This window comes from Dama dama, chromosome 14, assembly GCF_033118175.1.
Source record: "Dama dama isolate Ldn47 chromosome 14, ASM3311817v1, whole genome shotgun sequence".
NCBI classification, from domain to species: Eukaryota; Metazoa; Chordata; class Mammalia; order Artiodactyla; family Cervidae; genus Dama; species Dama dama.
In genome coordinates, this window is record NC_083694.1 from 15,372,303 (window position 1) to 15,381,722 (window position 9,420).

The 9,420-nt window shown below is 34.7% G+C and overlaps 1 non-coding gene across 1 annotated transcript; it reads left to right on the forward strand.

The window, feature by feature from the left end:
• The first annotated feature begins 8,909 nt into the window (after positions 1–8,909).
• On the forward strand, positions 8,910–9,002 carry LOC133069726 (small nucleolar RNA SNORD116). Its single transcript, XR_009695951.1, has one exon. It is a non-coding gene; the product is annotated as a small nucleolar RNA SNORD116 (small nucleolar RNA).
• Positions 9,003–9,420: the final 418 nt, after the last annotated feature.

Here is a 9,420-nt window from a genome sequence, read left to right on the forward strand (position 1 = left end):
CCCATGGAAAAACTGTTTATTAAAGTGGCCTAAATCTGGAACATTGACAACACCAAATACTGGCAACTATGTAGAGCAACAGGAATGCACATTCATCACTGGAGAAATAGTACAGCCAGTTTCGAAGACACTTTGGTAGTTTCTTAACAAAACTTAACTTACCCTTATCCTATGATCCAGCCATTACACTCTCTAGAATTTTACCTAAAGAAGCTCAAAACATGTGCACACAAAAACCTGCATATTGATCATAATGGCAGCTTTATTCATAATTGCCGAAAGTTGTAAGCAACTGTGATGCCCATCAGTAGGTGAATGGGTTAACAAATTGTAGTACCAATGTTGCTGTTGGGTCACTCGGTCGTGTCTGACTCTTTGGCATCCCCGTGAACTGTAGCACGCCAGGCTTCCCTGTCCTTCCATCTCCCTGAGCTTGCTCAAACTCATGTCCATTGAGTCACTGATGCCATCTAGCCATCTTCTCCTCTGTCATCCCCTTCTCCTCCTGCCTTCAATCTTTCCCAGCATCAGGGTCTTTTCTAATGAGTTGGCTCTTTGCATTAGGTAACCAGTGTATTGGAGTTTCAGCACCAGTCCTTCCAATGAATATTCAGATTGATTTACTTTAGGATTGACTGGTTTGATCTTGCAATCCAAGGGACTATCATATAGATGCAACGAAAAAGTCATGGAGGAAACTTCCGTGCATATTACTAAATGAAAGATACCAATCTGAAAAGCCTCTGTACTGTACGATTCCAACTACATATGTGATATTCTGGAGAGGCAAAATTATGGAGACGGTAAAAAGACCAGTGGTTCCTAGGGGTTGTGGTAGGAGAAAGCATGAATAGGTAGACCACAGAGAATTTTTATGGCTGCGAAAATAACTCCGTGTGATATCATAATGGTGCATTCACTGCACTATACATTTGTCTAAATCCAGAAAATGTAGCATTCCCAAAGAGTAAATAATATTATAAACTGAAACTTTTGGATATTTTGATGTGTCAGTGTAGGTTCATTAATTATAACACATGTACACTCTAGTAGGGGGTGTTTTTAACAAGGGATGCTGTGTGTATGTGAGTGGCAAGGGTATGTGGGAAATCTCTGCCCTCTCAATTTACTGTGAACCTGAAATTACAGGGAAATCTGGCATGCTGCAGTCCAAGGGATCACAAAGAGTGACATGACTGAACAACTGAACAGTGACAACTAAAACCACATGGAAAGATCGTCTTAAAGATATATATATAAAATGCTGACCAGCATAGCCTTACTATTTCTCTAAGCTTGGCTAAACTTCAGACAGACTTTTTCCTACCTCTCAGCCCTTGACCTCACTCCTATTCTAGCCCTTGTGAAATCCATGTAGCCTAACCACAGAGGTTCCTCACCTCTCTTATCCTGGAACATTTACCTTAGAAAACCTGTGAACTTGAACACTTATCTGCCTCTTTGAGATATAAATCTTTTTAAAAAGTGTCTTACCAGTTTTTCAACCCATGACTGTCTCCCTCTAGGACTTGGGGTGTCATCATCAAGGATGCTACCATCCCTGCCTACATCCTAGTCTGTGTGGGAGAGTTGCGAGCCTAACCTCACTGTGCTCAGAGTTATAAAACTATCCTGTACTTCCCATCATGAAACAGACCAATAAGCAAACACAAATGGCCTGATTCCTCGAACTCCACTCTTAAATATTCTCCTGTCTTTTTTTTTTTAATTTGAGGAGTTGTGTTCAGTGTTACATTCTCTCTAATCTGTTGCAAGAGCCTCCAAAACAATCTTCCTTTACCTGTTTAACTGCAATTTTTGCTTTAACTATACTTAGTGTCATTTTTGTTTTATGAAATGAGTTTCAAGAAAGAACTGTAAGATGAAAAATACAGATGAATAATACTGATTAGAAATAAACTTTATTAGAATAGCCATCCTTTTTGTTTTCTTGAAAATATCTTTCAAAAGCACAGATCTATACAAGTTTCAATTCTAAAACTAGATATAATCGCTTAAAAAGGTTGGACTAGCAGAGCTTCTTCTTTAGCACATTTTGATTGGAGTATGGTAATTGTGTTCATTTTAATACTTCTGATTTAATGCGTAGCCATTGGCATTTGCCCTGAATATAAAGGAAATATCTTGGACTAAAAATCAATAATAGCAATTTTGAAAATCATTTTCTATTGATGAGATTCTGCTTCCAGAATAAAACTTAGCCCACAATTTGAAACTTTATAGTAACATGAAAACAGTTCACAATTACTGTAATTTAAAATTTAACTCACATTCAAATTGAAATGGGAGGAAAAATAAATCCCTGTATGAAGCTGTTCTCACTGTATGTGTTTTGAAGCTTATTATAAAATGTAAAATCAACATTGCTATTCTAGTCACAGCAATGCACTTTCCCAAATGTCGTATTAAACTCATTACTGGGAGAATGACAAGGCTTGCTAATGTGATTGTTCTTTCCTCATAATAAAGGCAAAAATTACCAGTGCTTCTGAACTTAAAATAAGATGTGATTGGAGTTAGATGAATTAGTTCTGATGAATATGTATTTCAAATGGTTATGTTTAAAAATATGTATCCACGAGTATGCTTTATTTCAATTTTAACCTGTATTTAGCAGACTAAATTTTTATTTTCAATATCTTCATACTAACTTTCTTGATATCAAAGTTGCTGCAGAGTTGCATATTAAAGAAAAGGTTGACACAATATTTGGTGTAAATTGAAAGGTTTGACTTTCTTTTTTCTAGTCTTTGCTGTTTACTTGCATCATGCTCATATAGTCTTTGTCACTCCAGTTCCCATTTCTTTGACTTCCTTTTAGAACACCATAATGTGTTTTTCTCTGTGTTTAGTGAAATGGTTGGTAGAAAACAAAATTGATGGATATTTCACGAAACATTTTAGCTACATAAAACAGATGCCAGTTTTTTGGAAGTAAATTATAATAGACTACAATAAACATTTGCTGTCATCTTTCAGCTACATTTGCAACTATTATGCTTAGGACATAGTAACAGTTTTCTGATTGTAACAAATTATGTTATTGATATGTCTGAGAAGTTTTAGACAAATGAAGTAAGACATTTTGAAATTAGAGGAACATTTGAAAAAAATAGATGCATTTTAGTATACAGGTTTAGGTTTTCAAAGAAATATTTTTGCATATGACTTTAACTTCTCTTCAATAAATACTGAGTGAATAACTAATATTTTCTCTTGATTGCCCCCTACTGCTTTTTAAAATTATTTCTGTTTGTTTTGTTTTTTCTGCCACTTTACCGAAATGACCTTGCTCAGGTCATTAAATCAAATTGGCATTTTTCAATTTTCCCTTTATTGGTTTCTTTATCAACATTCCAAATCTTTGACCCACCTCTGGTTTTTGAGATGCTTTTGCATTCCTTTCCTCAGGGTTATTTTTCACATTTTACCAGTTTATCCTAGATTGTATCCTTTGCTGACCTAAAATATTCTATCTTAAAGAATGTTAAAGGTCCTTAGGTGTGACCTTAGAGTGTTTTCAACTCCTATTCTCCTTTTTTGCTCTAGTTCATTTGCTATCAAGTACAGTTAACATTAGAATCACCCAGGAACAACTGAAAGCCTGCACATTTTGAGACATTTGCACACAGATTTACTAGTAATGACAAAACAATGTGGGCCGTCTCCATGGCTCTTGGAGTGGATATCAGAGACAGTCCTGCCAGAGTAATAGAAAACTTGGGCTCTAGCCTTTGACCTACAGAAATGGCTGGGGAAGGAATCGGCGCCCAGAACTTCACCCGACCTGTGATAAAGACAAATTTGAACTTCAAACTACTACTGAGTGTAATAAATGTGACTATTAAGAATTTCCAGTTTTCTTTCCAGAAAAAGATATTTTGTTGGTGCTGACTCTGTTTACACACAGAAGTTTTTATTATATTAGAGAATCATAATAATGTCATTATTCTGAGCTGTATCTATTCTGAGTAGAAGGTTCAGGTTTATATATGTTGCATTTAGAAAAATACATCTTCCTTTATGATGATTATTCATATATTTCTCTGAGATTTGCACTATTTATCTTTGTAAATATTTCTCTCTCTGTTTGAGTATATTGGGATAACCCTCCTGTCCTTGTGATTAAGTGATAAAGTGGTAATCTTCTGGAACAGGAGCTGGAATGTAATGAACAAGCAACAAATTGATATTTGAAAAGTCACACTGAGCTATCTTGTTTATTGTGGAAAACAGTACCAGAAAAGAAATCTACTTTGGTTTTAGAGACTACAAACTCAGTTCACACATGTAAAAATATCCCTGTGGTCAGAATTTTCTCTTTATCATATCACCCAGCTGCCTGGTTTGAAGTCCTTATTCTCTTGATCTGTGCCAGCTATGTATCACTTCTTGGTCACAGTTACCTCAGTGTCTTAACAGTCAGGGAGCAAACTTTATCTTCATTATCTTTTTCCAGCATAATTTTTTTAAACAATGAAAACATTACCACATCTTTGAATTTCTCAAGAATTTGATGATGGCAACAATGGAAGTGATGATGATGATATGATTATGTAGTGGGTAGGCAGCCTGCTGATAATGAATTTACTCCACTATTACTTTTTCCTGGATAATATTAAAAGGAATCTCTAGTTACCTTTTAAAATAATGTCCATCATTGGGTCCCAGAGGCCGAAGGTAGCTAAAAATTATTGGCATATGCATTCACATCAATAAATTTAGTCTGATAGAAAATTATCTTGATTCTTCTTTTCTTGACAATCATACAAATACGTTTATGCATACACTGAGGTTAGTCCAGCATCTATAGCTGCCTGTAATACCAGAGATATTTACCATTTAGAAACCTGAGCATCGGGGTAAAGGGAATGTAAAAGCATAGGTGTTGCAGAATTGTCACATGGTTGAAGAGATAAGATTAGCAGTGAAGGTCTACCAAGAGGGTAAAGATAGGAGTGATCAAATTCAAAGAAAAAAAGAGACCTATTGAAGAATAAGCCCCACATTCTATGATACTTTTCCCTCAATACACCTAATAATCCCTAAGCTTGACGAGAAACTTTGATTCCAAGTAAAATGTGGCAGTTATGATGCTAGTCACACAGCGGTTGTGGCAGTCTCATTAATTGAGAACGCAGACTTTAATAATGTCCAAGGAGGAGTGCCCCAAGCAAATTTCTCTGACTTTAACTAAAACCCCAGAAAGGCTGTACGTTAGAGTTAAAGTCAAATAGCCCAGCCCTCTTCAAAACTAAAGTTTCACATGAATCAATTCAATCACTATTTAGGGAAAAGAAATCTTAAACTACTATAATTACCTGTGGAAAAGTGTCCATTCCTCTCTGTAGGAATATGTACTCATTAAGACCTTCACATTTTAAAAATATGCTGGTTATTCAGTAAAAAATAAACAAGCCAGCTAATAAATAGGACCAAATGACAAAAGAAGAGCTCTTAACAGATGTTTTTAAATAACTAAGTCAGGTAAACCCAGGAACTCATTTCTTACCTTTACAAAGTACATCAGACCTTATTCTATTCAAAATACTTTCATTCATTTATCTGATTTCATCTACACAGTAGTTCTTGAGCCTGGTGGAGCAGACAACAGAAATAGACACAGCAGTTATCAGTATATTGTAGTTATTAGACAGGGTCTTTAAAACAAGTTTGATTAATTTATTCTCAGAATAAGTAATGAAGAGAAAAATCACACTGAAAACTGTCATCTACTTTATTCGATAAAAGTTTTAGAAAGGCAAAGGAAGTCATAAAACTTAAGAAATAAATAGATTAATGTATAGTATTCAAGACAGCTGCAGATAATAATAGTGATATGGAAGAGTTTGTATTCAAGCCATGATAATTAACCAGTATTTTATATAATTTTATTCATTTACATATGTAAAAAGGTATAGTTAATTGGCTTCCCTAGTGGCTCAGATGGTAAAGAATCTGCCTGACAAAACCCACTGGAAAAAATAATAATAATAATAATAATAAAAAATAAAATAAATAAAATAAAAATAAAATAAGAAAAAAAAAATAAAGTGGCATTTAAAAACGAAAAAAAAAAAAAAAAAAAAAAACAGAACTAAGTCTCTTGGACTGCAAGGAGATCCAAATAGCCCATCCTAAAGGAGATCAGTCCTGGGTGTTCATTGGAAGGGCTGATGTTGAAGCTGAAACTCCAATACTTTGGCCACCTGATGCGAAGAGCTGACTCATTTGAAAAGACCCTGATGCTGGGAAAGATTGAGGCAGGAGGAGAAGGGGATGACAGAGGATGAGATGGTTGGATGACATCACCAACTCAATGGACGTGGGTTTGGGTGGACTCTGGGAGTTGGTGATGGACAAGGAGGCCTGGCGTGCTGTGGTTCATGGGGTCGCAAAGTGTCAAACACACCTGAGCGACTGAACTGAACTGAACTGAATGATGTAAGAATTCAGAGAATCATTTGTTAGGTGAATACAGCTCAGTACACCTATGTTGTAGCATCTCATTGATTTCAGGCCTTTCATTTGTTGGTTGAAAATACATTGTAATGAACATTTCTCTCAGCCCTATGAAAAATTCAACATTTTTCTAAAAATGAAAAGAAGTATCGAATTCACTTCACTTGTATGTGAGTCTTCATTTCTCTCTCCTCTCAGTGAGTAGCAATCATGTTTTTCTTTATCATCATAGTATTATGTAAATATTTCTTTTTATTTCCATGTTTTAGCAAGTCATTATCTCAAGATATCCTTTCAGTTTTTAAACATTCAAGTCAATTACAGAGCTATTTTCTTCCTTACCTTTTATAATTTTCTAAATGTATTTGATGTCATTATAGTTGAGAAGTAGTTTCATGTCAGTCTGTTTATGTATCATTGTCTTCACCTTTTGACATAGCTATGAAATGTCGTTTAAAAATGAGTGTCATGTATTATTTATAATAGCATTGCACATACTTCAGATTTTACTTAAGCATTAAATGTCCAATGAGTAGATAAAGAAGCAGGCTGAAACTGGAAGGACAATTTTTCATTGGAAGTTTTGAGAGCAATTTAAATAATAAAACTTTTATGTTCAAAATCATATTTGTATTTAAAATAGATTATTTAAAAATGATCATGTATATTTGCATAATTTGCTCCCCAAGGAAAATATACATGTATAAGTGATTATTTGAACTTTTGCATTACTTTTAATGCTATCAGCCTGAAATTAAAACTACCTTTACTTCAAACTTTTGTGAGATAATTCATGATAAATTATGAAAGAAACATTGAGAATGATATTGGACATAATATTAAGATGATGGCACAAGCATTGGGTAGAGATTTTTAAATTTTTCTCTGCATAATCCATAAATAAATCAATTTATTTAGTGAAGTGACTTCAAATTGACTCAGTTTGAGCAAACTCTGGGAAATAGTGAAGGACAGGGAAGACTGACGTGCTACAGTTCATGGGGTCGCAAAGAGTCAGACAAAACTTTGCAACAGAAAAACAACAACAACTCAAATGTTAACATTTTTTAGGACTTTTTTGTGCCAGATAAAAATACTAAGCACTTGACATGGATTGTCCCAATGGATCCTCACTACTTAGAACCCTATGCTGAGGAAATTTTGGAATATATTACTGTTTCACATTTGAGGAAGTAAGAGTTTGAAACTGTGATGTGGATGTTGTCACACAGCTATTATTGATAAAATTCAGAACTGAAAATAAGGTTGTCTAAACATCACAAACTTAAACCTTTCCCATTGGCTAACTTGGGTAGCAAAGAATTTGTAAAATTTTGATAATGAAATAGATGAAACATCAATACACAGAGAGGAAGGGAATATATACTTGAATCGATATATATGATATGTGGTTTTGGAAAATTTTTTTGTGATTTGCACTTTTATATTTGGTAATCATATCGTGCTGTGTGTGTGTGCTAAGTCACTTCAGTCATTTTTGACTCTTTGTAATGCAATGGACTGTAGCCTGTCAGGCTTCCCTGTCCATGGCAAGAATTCTCCAGGCAAGAATACTGGAGTGGGTTACCATGCCCTTCAGGGGATCTTCCTGACCCAGGGATCAAACATGGGTCTCTTATGTCTCCCTCATTGGCAGGTGGGTTCTTTACCACTAGTGCCACCTGGGAAGCCTGGAAATCATATTAACAGAAGAAAATAAGGATTGTTATCATTATCTTGAATTATTTAAGTATACCTTATTATAAGATAATGTAAGGCTTCTTCCTTGAAGGCAAGAAGCCTTCAAGCCTTCAAGCCTTCTTGAAGCCATAGGTCTTCAAGATTTATGGTGGAAGAAGACAGAAAAAAATAAAAGTTCTGGAAGTCCTAGATACAGCAATCAGAGAAGAAAAAGAAATGAAAGAAATCCAGATCAGAAAAGAAGTAAAGCTCTCACTGTTTGCAGATGACATGATACTGTACATAGAAAACCCTAAAGATAGCATCAGAAAATTACTTGAGCTATTCAGTGAATTTAACAAAGTTGAAGGATACAAAATCAATACACAGAAATCACTTGCATTTCTATATACTAACAATGAAAAATCAGAAAGAGAAATTAAGGAATCAATCCCATTCACCATTGTGATAAAAAATTAAATATCTAGGAATAAACTCACCTAAGGAGACAGAAGAACTGTACACAGAAAATTATAAGACACTAATGAAAGAAATCAAAGATGACATAAACAGATGAGAGATATTCCATATTCCTGAGTAGGAAGAATCAATATTGTGAAAGTGACTATACTGCCAAATGCAATCTACAGTTTCAATGCAATCCTTATCAAATTACCAATGGCATTTTTCACAGAACTAGAACAAAAAATTTCACAATTCAGATGGAAACACAAAAGACCCTGAATAGATCGATGACAACACCCTCTCATGCATTCCTTGGAAAATCTGAACAAAATGAGTGAGAACTCACTACCATCTCCTCATCAAAACTGAGGTCCAAAAAAAAAAAAAGACCCTGAATAGCCAAAGCAGTCTTGAGAAAGAAGAATGGAGCTGGAGGAATCAACCTTTCTGACTCCAGATCATACTACAAAGCTACAGTCATCAAGATAGTATGGTACTGGAACAAAAATAGAAATATAGACCAATGAAACAAGATAGAAACCCAGAAATAAACCCTATGAATACCTTATTTTTGACGAAGGAGGCAAGAATATACAATGGGGCAAAGACAGCCTCTTTAGTTAATCGTGCTGGGAAAACTGGACAGCTACATGTAAAAGAATGAAATTAGAACATTGTACACAAAGAAACTCAAAATTTACATTTTTGAGTTACATTACATTACATTTAGGATTAAAGACCCAAATGTAAGACCAGAAACCATAAAACTCTTAGAGGAAAACATAGGCAAAA